The sequence below is a fragment of the Ambystoma mexicanum genome, chromosome 3q (genome assembly GCF_040938575.1).
Source record: "Ambystoma mexicanum isolate Mex_15411 chromosome 3q, UKY_AmexF1_1, whole genome shotgun sequence".
NCBI classification, from domain to species: domain Eukaryota; kingdom Metazoa; phylum Chordata; class Amphibia; order Caudata; family Ambystomatidae; genus Ambystoma; species Ambystoma mexicanum.
In genome coordinates this window covers 1,106,759,447-1,106,773,104 of record NC_090926.1, presented here as the reverse complement: position 1 = coordinate 1,106,773,104, position 13,658 = coordinate 1,106,759,447, and the positions used below count along the sequence as shown (strand labels likewise).

The 13,658-nt window shown below is 45.7% G+C and overlaps 1 protein-coding gene across 3 annotated transcripts in view; it reads right to left on the bottom strand.

Moving 5' to 3' along the window:
- Positions 1-13,658, bottom strand: part of STXBP2 (syntaxin binding protein 2) — a 669,892-nt gene that overhangs the window by 485,249 nt on the left and 170,985 nt on the right. The gene's annotated exons all lie outside the window — the stretch shown is intronic.

Here is a 13,658-nt window from a genome sequence, read left to right as displayed (position 1 = left end):
ATATAGCTGGGACAGTGTTCGATAGCCTTAATTCTTTCCTTCCTTTGAATGTTCGGCAAAAGGTAATTTTGTTGGCCTTCTTCTGGACCATTAAACTGTTGGACCCTAGGATTGGGGACACCAAACAGTGTGATTACTATTAAGAAGGTTGCTAATGTGGTTTAAAACAAGAAAAGCAGGATAACACACCCAGAGTGCTTGGTCTGCAGGAAATGTGGAAAGGGACAAGAAGTTAACATCCAAGCTGATGGACCCTCCCCTCTCCAACTAGAAAGTATTCTCATTTGCTACTCTACACCACTTCCTAGGTCTGCCTACAGCAAAAGGTATATGTAATTAATACCCTGGTGTCCCCTCCCTTAGCTTGGCAGGGTATTCACTTTGAAGAAACTCTCTCTCCATGCCCCGCAGGCGCAGTTCCGACCCTTGTGGTAAGCGATGATCCATTCCCAGGGAAGACCATAGGCTTTTCTGGAACAAGCAAAAATTGTTTGTTTTTAGCAAACTCTTGTTGCGGTAAATACATGCAAGACCCTGACCAGGAGAGGCACTAGGCCCCAATCCTTTTATAAATGACATCAATGGGTTTTGCTAATAGAATTGTGGAGTCCCAGAGATCACCAGGTCATAACCAGAGAGCTTAGATTTAGATTTGTATTCTGCCACCAGATCATGAGGCCCACAATTAAATCAGTTGATTCAGGATCAGGCAAGCCCATGATTAAAGGCAGATCTGGATTGGAGGACTTTTGGTTCCAACAGTTGCTGGGCAGAATCCGCAAGACGCTGCCATGTTGCTAAACTATAAGGCAGCTGCAGAGATGTGTCAGTAGACAAGCTCAGCAAAACCACCTGTGTGCACTATCCTTTTCTAGCATGAACAAGGGGTCTTAATGGCAGACCTCACTTTAAGAACATTCTATTCTATTGGTTTTTTATATAGCGCCAGCACACCCATGGGCCTTAGGGCGCTCACAGAACATTACGAGAAAAACACTGAAGGTGAGCAAAGGTATGCATGTTTGAAAGATGATCCTAGTTCCCCCCGCCATCGAATGAGTGGATCTTCAAGGCTTTCTTGAGCTGTGCAGCCGAGGGAAGAGGTCTGAGTGACTGTGGAAAAGCATTCCAAACACATGGAGCCCATGAGTTGAAACTAGATCCTCCAAACCTTTTTAGCAAGAAGCGTGGCTGCATCAATAGATCTTCTTTGTTTGATCTCATAGAGCGCCTAAATGGCAATTTCCTGATATGTGAGCCATGGTAAGCCAGTGCATTTATAGACCATACAAAGTGCTTTAAAAAGAATTCTCACGGACCAGGAGCCAATGCAGCTCACTACAGGCCAGAGTAACAAGTTATCTACGCTTCAAGCCAAAAACAGCCCTAACTGCGCCATTCTGAATTGTCTGAAGCCTTTTTACGTTTGCTTGTGTTGTCCCAACCAACAGCCCATTACAATAATCTAACCTTGTATTCATTGTAGCAGAGGAGATTAACGCTCTGTTTTTCTCCGACAGGTACGGACGGATCTGCCAAAGAAGCTGGGTCCTATAAGCGCAGCTAGAGCTCAAATAGGAGACATGTTTTTTTTAAAATTAAGTTAGAATCAAAAAGCACACCCAGTGTTTTTACGTGGTCAGAGACCTGTAACTTAATGCCTTCAATCAAAAAGCCTCATATTGAGAATGAATTATTTTCAACCTAGCATCTGTACCCACAATCAGGATCTGTTTTTTTTTTATCATTTAGAGCCAGGAGGTTCTCTGCCAACCATGATTTAATGGCACCAAAAACCTCACTGATTCTTAATGAATCTTTATCATACGATCCAGGTAACTCCCCGATGATCTGGGCGCCATCCGAATAATTTGTGAAGTTTACACCCAGACTATCAAGGAGATCAAACCGAGGTTTAGAATAAATCGTGTACAGTAGTGGGGACATGCACGAGCCCTGCAGGACTCACAGCTAAGCTGAACCTGCTGTGAACAAGAGTTCTCCCTAAAAACTCTAGCCTTCCTGGGTCCCAAAAAGGATCTAAGCCAGTTCACAGCTAGCCTTGAAAAGTTACCCACATTATTCAACCTGTCCGCTAGCAATTTATGATCCACCAAGTCAAAAGCAGCAGACAGGTCAAGCAATAATAATATGGCTAGGCTGCCCTTATCTACAATGTCAGCTAAGCATGCTTTTCCCTGAAACTCGACTGCCCTTGGCCAAAATTCCCTTCTGTTCAACAAAGGAGTCATACTGAATAAAGGCAACCTTGTCTATGACCTTCATTAGGTATGGCACATTTGTTATAGGCCTGTAGTTGGCAGGGTCATTCAGGTTAAAATTGTCCTTATTTAAGAATGGGTAAATCCATGCCTCTTTAATACATTCTGGAACACATCCTTCCTGGAAGGATCGATTAATAAAAGTCGTGAGCAGGGCACAAGAGTAGTTAAATACTCTTGAAAGTATGAGGCTGGAAAAACATCTCCCTTACATGATGTGGTTTTCATTTTGGACACCATTTCTAAAACTTCACTATCTGAGACTGATTGAAAAATAAACGTGCCAGCAGCAATGTTGGTCTCTGCACTGAAGGCCCTTGCATTCTAGTACCTAATACCTTATGTATGCTATCTGAGATACACTTCTGCTGTCGATTAATCTTCTGAATAAAATCATCATGGATTTTCTGACACCAGGAGTGATCAATGGTCACGAGAATCGGGAACTGTACCCTTGAGTTCATTTAAAATTATGAACAGCTCTCTGGAGCTAAATTTCGCTCCCATGATCCGTTCCTCTAGTTTTTCCTCTTTGGCTTTATAAATGGTTCTATGATAGTTTTTAGCTGCCGCCTTATACGTCATAAGGTAAGAATCTGAAGGATTTGTACTCCAGCTCCTCTCCGCCATACGTTTAAGCTTCCTGGCTGCTATAACTTCATTAGAGAATCCTTCATGTAAGGATGGTTTAGTTTTACGTGTTAGCCTCATGGGTGCTAGCTTTTCAAAAGCTCCATTCATAAAAGTACAGAGCTGGTCCGTAAACCGCTCCAGAGATATTCTGTTCAAGAGTGGTTAACTTGGGGATAACAATAGAATGGAAGGCCTCTTGCAAGACTTTCCGAGTACTTCTCAGAAGGGTAGGTTCGGAATTCGTCTGACCATTTTTCCTTAAGTAAATGGACATTTGAATGCAAATGAATATCGAACTGCAAAGAGTGATGATCTGACCAGATACAAGTTTGGATATTGTAAGGAACTCATGGTGGCAACAGTAATGACTGACACAAGTGATCACAGTTCAAGGGCGTTTATTAAACTGTATGTAGGTTGGAAAAACGCCTAATCTAAACAAAAATCTAAGATGGGAGCAAGCGTTGACCAGCAAATAAAAAAATAAGACAGTCCTAGTGGCGTTGTCAAATAAAAAGGCCTATACTAAGAAAAACCTATTGCCAATCCTTACAACTAATACAAAAAGAGTGTGGGATAGTTTTCAAGAAAAGAAAGAAGTGTTCAAAAATAATAGGTCAGAATGCAGTAGCCTGGGTCTCTCTTACCCATGTTTTGAGCACGGGTTAAAGTGGGACTTCTGAGCACAGCACACTTCTCAAGCTTTTCCCCAGCAGGAGACGACAGTTCCGGTTTTAACTTTTCAGGAGCCGCCACGCCAAGTTTCTTTTCAGCAAAAAGTCTCTTGCCTTTGAGGGTCGGAAAAAATAAACAAATGAAAGTTCTTCTCAACTTGTATTTGGGATGATGATTCTTCACCCCTGGGTCCCCCTCTTCTGGGCGCAGACCACTCAATTCTCAACCTCCCTTCACCGGGTTCACTATGGCTTTTCTCGTATACAAAAATCTTTGTCTTTTTAAACAGTTTGCTGTGGCCATCCCTCCGCCAGGTTCACTTTTGTCAACACACCGTTTCTTGGGACATTTAGACTCTGCCCCCTTTTTACGGATAACCCTTCTACAGGTTCACTCTTGCTATTCCCAATTCCTTTTGCTTTAATCTCTGCAGGATTCATTTCCATTGCTTTCTCTCGATGCAGGATTCAGTTACCTTGCTTTCTCAACAGTTTGTCGGTCAAAGGCTTTCGACTGTAGAGGGATTTTGCTAGACCTCCTGTATGATCACTCTGACCTGTCTTGGCGGCTCTCCTAAGGCCTTCTGGTATCTGTAGTTTCATCAATATGGGATAAAACAGGGTTTCTTGAGACAGCACATACATTGTGCCAGTCCCCTCTGCAGCTTGTCTCGCTTTAACAATTTTACAGTTCTTTGAACTAATCTCAATATGTCACTTTGCGACTTTCATTCAACACAGCCTGGTTCTCATCGGTTCTCCCCTCGACTCACCGGCTGTGATGAACCGCCTGTCATTCCTTCTATCTGGAGTCAAGGCCGGTACCACAGTAGCAGGATTCTCCCTCGCTCCGGCCTATCGGTGTAGGCATGCCCCGTGTACTGTTGACATCTGCCACAGGACTGTATAGCTATAATTCTCTGGCTTATATTTTCTTTAGTGAAGGTTTCGCAGGTTTGTGTAGGAAAGGGCAAGGTCGCTTCTCTCCTTGTCACCCTCTCAGTTCTTGCCGCCTTTCTCCTTCTCTTGAACGGCCAGGCTAGATTAGCTGTCCCGTTGTGCGGTCTGCCTTGCTCTTACTGTGCTCTCTCTCTTGCTCCACCTTTTATCCCTGTGTGTAAGGGCCGTCGGGTGTATGTGATACTTGTCAATTGCCTGACTTTGCCTGACCCTTGTCAGGTAAACGGCTCTGGTGTTAGTCAGTTTTCTTGCGTGTTGTGTGAAAGAGTTTGTGTCTGAAAAAGGGGGGTAGGGGACAGTGTTTTTGAATGTCCAATGTGGTAAGATAGAGAAACTGTGTTGAAAGAAGGGGGGGTACCGCGTCTCACCCATCGGTGTCCCACTCCGAGAACCCCCCATCCAGGGTCCACTCCCAGGAACTGGATCCAATAGCGATGGCGTGTCCTGGCCACCTGGATGACAGATCCCCGGGAATTAGCTAGGGAGACATCTTCAGGTTTCACACAATATCCAACAGAGAGGTACCTTGATTTCTTGTTAATATCCAATCTAAGATCTTCCCTCCTTGGTGTGTGGGCAAGGTTACATGTTGTTTTAGTCATATACTCTCGATGAAACAAGAGTCTGCCTTCTTGATTCGCAGGATCAGATCCCCATAAGTTAAAATCTCCAAGGACAAGCAACGGGGCGTGAGGTTTATTATTAGATCCCAGAAAAGCAAGCAACTGCTGCTCAAAAATAGGGGTGGATGTAGGTGGATGATAGAGGATGAGGACGCTAAGTGTAGACGTAGAATTCATTACCAATTTCCCCAGCATAGCTTCACAGGTAAAAGGAAGTGTACTTAATTGGCATCCAGTTACTGCCCAGGATCCCCTTGAGTTTTCAATTCAATAAAGCCCTCTAAATTTGTTGGGACATTTTGAGTTTCCATTTCTAACTGATCATTCACAATTAAGAGAAAGCCTCTGTGGTTCAGTACCTCATTGGTTACAGTAATCTCATGTGCGCGGTCTTGAGTACAAGCTTCTTACCTAACTTTGTGATTGTGCTGAATCCGAGCAATAAAGTCGCTACGTGACCAAAATCAAAGGATTTTTTAATAAAAAGGTTCCCATCACTTACTTATCTAGACTTCTAGGGCGGGGAGAAGAAGCAGTACTGCACCCTCACCGCTCACAAACCGACACAAACCGGCTAAGACATGCCGGAGACATGCCTGACAACGTCTAAAAAGCCAGGAGAAACTACATAGCTTCTCACATCCTTTTAACACAAAAAACCCAAAATTATCTGCCCATTCCTGTGATAAATTACCATCTGGCAAGGGTGTGAAAGACCTGGCTTGTTCGGTTTTTATTAAATAAAATGATGCAATAATTCCATCTCGGAAAGGGAAATCTGCTCATTAGATTACCTTTTCATAAGCTCCATGCCAAAAGCATAGTGTGCACTTGTCCCCTGCTGCATCAGTACCCTGATTAGCAGCACCTGTTCTGCCAGTGGCACAGAGCAGGTTCATAGGTCGCAGGCACCCTCTTGTTAGCTGCAGAGACATCCAAGTCTCTGCAGCACAGGGGCTTCATTTAAGATATGCACCCCTGTTCCAGTGACTGCGTAACTCAGGAGATCCTGTCTTGGTGGTACGCTAAATTGTAAAAATAAGCCATACCCATTGTTAGGCTATGGCAGCCAGCATCTCTCAGTGTTATCCCAGCTACTTTAAATTGATATGGCACCTGTGTCAGACCTTTGGGCTCAGTTCAGCTGTGGAGGGGTTATATGTATTCCCTCAGGCAGGCTAGACCCTGCCCTCCTGGCAAGAACATAGCCTGGTGGGATTGTCCATTTGTTCCTTTGGCAGGGCAGGTAACACCAATCTTCCAGGGAGATCCAGTCCACAGGATGTTGGCCTAGGATGAGTAATCCAATGGTACACGCCTTCACAAATAGCCAGGTCTCACACCATGGGGCTGCATTTCTAAAGGCCTTTGTTCTAGAGCGAAGGGAAGAGGGGCGGGGTTAGAAGAGTAGGGAGGGGAACTATGTTCGAGGGAAGGCGACTTCCATCATTTTTAATGGTTCTATGTGAAAATGTCCCAAGGAAAATGTAGTCATATAAAAAAGTAGTCAGCAAAAAAAAAAATCTATAAAAAATGTAGTCATTCAATACACGCAATGTAAGTGTGAAAATGTTGCCAGCGATAAGGCTGCCAGAAAAGTACAAGTCTGTAACCCCCACAATGACCCAAGCCACTAACAAAACCTCCATAATCACCCTAACCCCATTCATAAACCTTACGCCAACTCTACTTAAACTCTTATGCTACCCTAACACCAACCCTTCATTGCATACAAAAATATGTAATGGCGTGTCACTCAATACAAAAGACCAAAAAAATAGAAAATGAACAAGTGAACCCAACTCCAACCCCGTCACCTGTAATTCCATAGCCCTTGCCTTAACCCAAACCCTTGCTCTAATCCTAACCTTAGTCTTACCCCAACCACAAAATGACCCTTAGCCAGTAGGAAAGCTCAGCAAGTAAAGCACTCGCTGCAGCGATCTGTGTGCGCTCTGTAGGTTACATATTCAAATTCCGGCAGGTCGACAGTCTTTCACCCGCCCAAAGCCAATATAATCAGTACCGATTGGGATTGGATCATTTTATAAGAAAGGTATGTTAAGTGCTTTGGATAAAAGTGCTATATAAAATGAAAGTCATTATTACCCTAATGCTTGCCCTACACTGCACAAACTGAGCTTTTCCTAACCCCTATCCTACGCCAACATCACCAGCCCTCTCCAACCTCCCTAGTCCGCTCTTTAATACTTAACCATTATTCGAATACCCATAGGCTTACCATAACCATTTTCCTTAACCCTAAACCAGGCAATCACAAGACCACTAAACCTGAGGAGCACTGCGTTTTGGATACTTTTTAGCTCCATTTTTGACTACATTTTGCTTGGTGACTTTCACTACAGAGGTATTTTCACCAGAGCTTTTTCACAGACTACATTTTTATTGGCAACATTTGCACTGGATCCCTTTTGAATCAGCTTCTCTTTCTCTTTCCTGTCCCCTCCACTTTCTCTGGAGCAAAGCATTTCGGGTGCGACACCAGAAGAGCACAGTCCACCCATTCCAAGTACAGGGATTGGGCCCCCTAAAGCATGCTAGCTAATCACCTGGACATTTTTTCTATAAAAGAAGTGGTCTTCCACCACTTCGTTGAATTATCTTGAAGCATCTTTGGATTATCACTTGAGAAGATTTTGTTGGACCTTGCTGGGAGAGCAGTCCTTCCCAGAATCCTCCAGTTGTGATGGAAAGACAGGTGTTCCAAGGCAAAGGAGAACTCTATCCCTTAATCAGCTCCAGGGGACGTTGTGGGTGATCTGCTGCTGGAACAGGACCCGCCTCTCTGCCAGCCATCGCAATACCCAGGGCCTCACCGAGTTAGAGGACCCATCCAGTTGTGTGTCTGCCTCGTCCGTGTTTGGGTACCCAAGAACAAGGATTCATCTTATCCAGAGTGGGAGTCCCAGCAACCTAGGAAGTGAGCTACTGCTGGAGCAAGACTGCCTTTCTGCCAGCCACAGCGGTACCCACAACCTCATTGTGTTTAAGGACCCCTGCCGTTGTGTGCCAGTCTCCCCCATTTTTGGGGGCATGAGAAAAGGGATTGGCTCGTCTTGTCCCCGATCCCCTAGATTGGGACACCCAGCACCTTGAGAGCCAAGACAGCTGGATTTCTAGTGTTTTTGCTGTTCATCTGCTTGGATCACGTTTCGAGAACTGTTCAACATATTTGAACCAGCATGACCCTCTGTTGCTGCTTTTTGTTCTCTCCCAAACTTCCCATAGCATCAAAAAGTCTAATTTGGCGCTGCTGAAAAGCAGAGAACTGCGAATAAGGTACTATTGACTGCCAACTGCCCCGTTGGACCATTTCTCGGCCCTACAGACTAATTAGATCACTTTCATCCCATTTTGGAACGCAAATATCCTTTTGAACATTGTTGTCTTCATTGCCTTTCTCCCCTTGCCTTATCACCCAAAGTGCTGCACCTAATCTATCTGTGCATGTTTTCTACAGGGGTGGGTTTTTACAGTGTTTTCTAATTTAGTGTTGTATATAGTGTCTCGGATTAAAGTATATTTTCATGGAATTTCTATTGGACATTCCTTTATTTTGGACAGCTAAACATTGCTATTTGGGTTTCTACTGAACCACATACACACCCCTCTTAACAGCACAGCCTTCCCTCGGCCCACGTTACCACTAAAGTCAAAGGTTGCATATATTTTGGATGTGCCGGTTTTACCTTTACGATTCTGTTGGCTCTTGTTTTGTAGACGTGTGAGGGCTTAGTGGACGTTTTAGCCCCGTCTCATTCTTGTACTCCTGCAGGGCAGAAGTCAATTCGTCACAATTCCACCCTGACAAATGAACATACTGCCTCTCTTATAAAACACCACAATCATCCCACAACATAAGGACAGGAAGTAAACTGGCCAAAGCAGGAATGTGCATGGGGCGCCATACAACATTATTGAAAATGCCTTTGGTAAGGCTCCAGTGACGCATTGCCATATGGCCAAGGTAGGGAAGACCTAGCTCTTTAGATTTTGATTATATAGTGTATATATAATAAAATGTTGCAGGCAATCCATCTCAGTAAGGGTGATCTGCAAACCGGAACCCGCTCTTCATGAAACTCCATTCCCAAAGCAGAATTTGTTTGTTTGTTCAGTGCCTCTAGAAGAAACCATGTTCACATAAGACTAGAATCTTCTGGGAACTTTTATTGATAGACTTGGGATTTCAAACAAGGAGGCATGTTCATCAGTGCCATCGTTTCCGCTGTTGATAGAATCAGTCCTGTAGATGGACTAAGCATTGGCTAGAGGTTCTGCCATTCGAGAAATGGTGAAAGGACAACATCAATGACGACGCAATTAGGAAAAGGAGGTATCCAGAATGTATCCATTAACTAATATATAGAACTGAAGTAGTGAGCACTACAAAGGTACTACCAATGCTGGTGGTGTTCCATCAATTTCTGTATATTTTAAATTACTGAAACAGTGCAATTCGAGTTTTTTGGTGCACACCAAATACCCATCAGAGTCTAAATGTAATAGGTTCTGAACCATTAGTGGTGCCCACTTAAACATCGCTTGTGTCCTGCTGCATTAAGTACCCTGATCTGCAGCTCATGCTCCCCTGTGTTACAGAGCAGGTTCAGCCCTGTTTCATAGCTGCTATAATAGCAGTCACTGCAGTGTGGAGGTAGCATTTAAATCTGCACTTTTCCAAAACCACACAATTATTGTAAACTATGAGGCTGGTGGCAGGCCAAACTGGAAATATAGACCCATGCATAGGGTTTGGTATAGTGGCTGACGGTTCATAGAATTGTTAAAAGCCACACCTGATTTGTAACATACAGGTGTCCATCCTGTGAGCTGAGACCTATTACGAGAGATAATGCCCATTTCAGTCAGCGGCTTCTGCATTCAAGTGAATGGGACAAAGGGCAGGATGCCTGCCTCTGCTCACACTACTGGGTGACTATGTGGCATGGGCACTGAAATTGCCTAGACTATGTACATACATGCAGAGCCTCATTTCTTTGATGAGGTTCTAAACCATCCCCAAAAGGCTCTTCGCATTTTCAAGCTTGAATGTTAAAGCCTTTACACTGCCATGTTTCTAGCTAACATAGCAGCGCAGATCAACTTAAAAACAGACTATAATGTGTCATTATTTTATCATGGACATTTTGAGGATGGCATTCTGTACCTATGCTGCAAGACAGCAGCAAAGACAACATGTTGACAATAGACAATGCAGCATAGATGTCCGATATATAAAAGATTAACGGATTTGCAGCAAAGAAACACATGCACCTGAAGGACGAACAAGTTACTTTCTTACCTGGTAACGTTCTTTCGATGGGATGTTACTACGACTTATTCAACATCTATGACAGGTAATCACTGGATGTTATAAGTAGGACGCACGACACCCGTAGCATCAGTTGTTGTTTTTTCCCAGAACATGTGGCACCAATCTTCTGCTAGTATGACTAAGGAAAGCCTTGCGGAAACGTAAGCTGCAATCGCATAAGAAATTCTGTAGAAGGGCAGGCTAGGAGGGTGCGATGTGGAATACTTCGGAGGAACATCCCATCGAAAGAACATTACTAGGTAAGAAAGTAAACTGTTCTTCGAGGGGATTGTGTCCTCCGACGTATTTCACATCTATGACAGACTCCCAAAACAGTACCAACGTATTGAGGTGGGAAAAGAATTTAGAATTTTAGAATGCCCAATTAAATTGCAGAATAGAGGACCGCCTTGCCAAAGGCCAAATCTTGCCCATGGATAGAATCCAGGGAGTAATGATTTACAAAAGTATGGACAGAGGCCCACGTGGCTGCTTCACAGATGTTAAGAATGGGAACAACCCTCTGCAGATAAGTAGAGGCAGCCACGCCTCTAGTAGAATGGGCCCGTAGGCCTACCGGAGGGCCCTTACCAGCCAGACGGTAGCATTCAGAGATTGTCAAGATAATCCATCTGGACAAGGTCTGCTTCGTAACAGCTTGACCCAAATGCCTTCCAGCGTATCCAACAAAGAGCTGATCGTCCACTCTGACTCAGGACATGCGTGTGATGTAGAAACTTAAAGCTCTCCTAGGATCCAATCTATGGAGTCTCTCCTCTTCCTTACCAGGATGCTGAGGAGGATAGAACGCCGGAAGAACTACCTTCTGGCTCAAATGAAATTCCGACACAACCTTCGGAAGAAAAGGACGAACCCTAAGGACAACCCCTGGAACACAGTGAAGGGTGGTTTGGCGGAAAGTGCCTGCAACTCACTCACTCTGCGTGCGGAAGTAACCGCAATTAAAAATACAGTTTTAAAGGTTTTAAAAGGTACAGTCTCAATGGCCAAGAGTGCAAGGGCTCAAACGGAGCTCCCATGAGGAACTTTAAAACCAAATTCAAATCCCATCCCGGCACCTGGAAAGACATGAGATAGCCCTTTCAGAAACTGAGAAATCAAAGGGATCTTAAAATAAGAACACTCCTCAGACGAGCGCTTAAATACGGACAGCGCCGCCAGGTACCCCTTAATGGTATCCACTTGCAGGCCCTTGTGGGCTAACGAAAGCAAAAAAGACAGAACCACAGGAATGGCACTTGAAAAAGGATCCACATTTACCCTGCAACAGTCGCAGAACTTTCTCCAACGGCAATGGCACAGGGCCTTCTGGCCGAAAGCAACACCATCACGTCTTCAGGGAGGTCCCAATCCTTGTACCTCAACCTTTTAGAAACCAAGCATGAAGGTTGAAAGACTTGACCTATGGATGGAGAACCTGACCCCCCTCCCCTGAGAGCAAATCGTCTCCGTAGGGAAGACAGTGTGGAGGGCAGATGGACATGTTGAGAAGGTCCGGGTACCACGCACTCCTGGCCCATGCCGGTGCAATGAGGATAATTCGGGAACCAAACCTCCGTAACCTCCGCAGCACTTGCGGAATGACGGGAACTGGAGGAAACGCGTACATCAGTGGAAGGACCACTCACTACAAACGTGTCCCCTAAGGCTCCTCTTGGAGGAAATTCACACGAGCAGAATCTTTCGCACTTCCGGTTAACACTGGTGGCGAAGAGATCCACTTTTGGGGTCCCCCAAAGGGTGAAGATCTCCAGGAGAACCTCCTGAGCCAGCTCCCACTCGTGAGAGACTGTGCTCTGCCTGCTCAGTGTGTCCGCCGCCTCATTTTCGTCTCGGCCAGATGAACTGCCGAGATCGAAATTTCCTGCTGGATGGCCCAGAACCAGAGCTGCATCGCCTCTCTGCACAGAGGGAGAGACCCTGCCCCCGCCCCCCTTTTTGTTGAGGTAGTGCATGGCGACTGTATTGTCCGTCAGAATCAGGACATTCTTCTCCCACACAGATGGCAGAAAAGCCTTCAGGGCTAGCCTGACGGCCCTCAGCTCCAACAGATTGATATGGAGTCTTGACTCCGACAGAGATCAACGACCGCTGACTGTCAACTCGTTGGCATGAGCTCCCCATCCCATGAGGGATGCGTCCGTCACAATCGTCACCTCCGGTCAAGGTAGCCAAAATGGAGCCCCCTTCATCAGATTGCCTTCGACGTCCCACCACAGAAGATGCTGGCGACCGAGGGCTTGTGACCACTGCATCTTGAGAGCCCACTGCAGAGATCTCATCCGCAGCCTGGCCTCTGGCACCAGAAGAATGCAGGATGCCATTTGTCCCAGCAACCTCAAGAACTCGAACGCCGGGAGACTCTGGGCACGTTGAAACTTGTCGACCATTTGCAGAATGTGATGAGCCCTCAACAGGGGAGGCGAACACTGCCCCAGAGGTGTGTCGAGCACTGCTCCGATGTACTGGAGCCGCTGGGTAGGTGTCAAGTGGGACTTCTTTAAGTTGAGGGAGAAGCCCAGCTTGTTAAGGGAGTGGCAGGGGACTGACCAATGATCCAGAACTTGCTCAGGAGAGCGCGCCCTGATCAACCAATCGTCCAGGTAGGGGTAGACATTCCTGAGATATGCTGCCACCACCACCATGAGCTTGGTGAAGACCCTCGGGGCGGAGGTCAATCCGAACGGCAGGACCCGAAACTGAAAATGCGAGTCACCAACCGCAAACCTCAGGTACTTCCTGTGCTTGGGATGAATCGGCACATGAAAGTCAGCATCCTTGAGGTCGAGAGACACCAACTGTAACGCTTACCTCTGGGGCCCTGCAGGAGTGCCTGGTCCGGTCTGTCGGCGAACTCTGGTCCGGTCTGTAAACGCCTTCTGATGATGGTCGCCCAAAACACTCCCTCCACTCTGCTCGCTGCAGGTGAGTTCATCCATCGGTCAGAGGGGCAGGAGTGGCCTGGAGGTACAGGATCTGGATCACTCTTAGGTTGCGCCTCCAAGGAGTGTTGCACCAAGTCTCTTAACTGATGTTGATGCTTTAGCCCGGTTTCCTCACTGGGCTAATACCAGTCCTGCTCAGTTCCTTCACCGAGTATTAGTTAGTTTCCCCAGTACACTCGCCT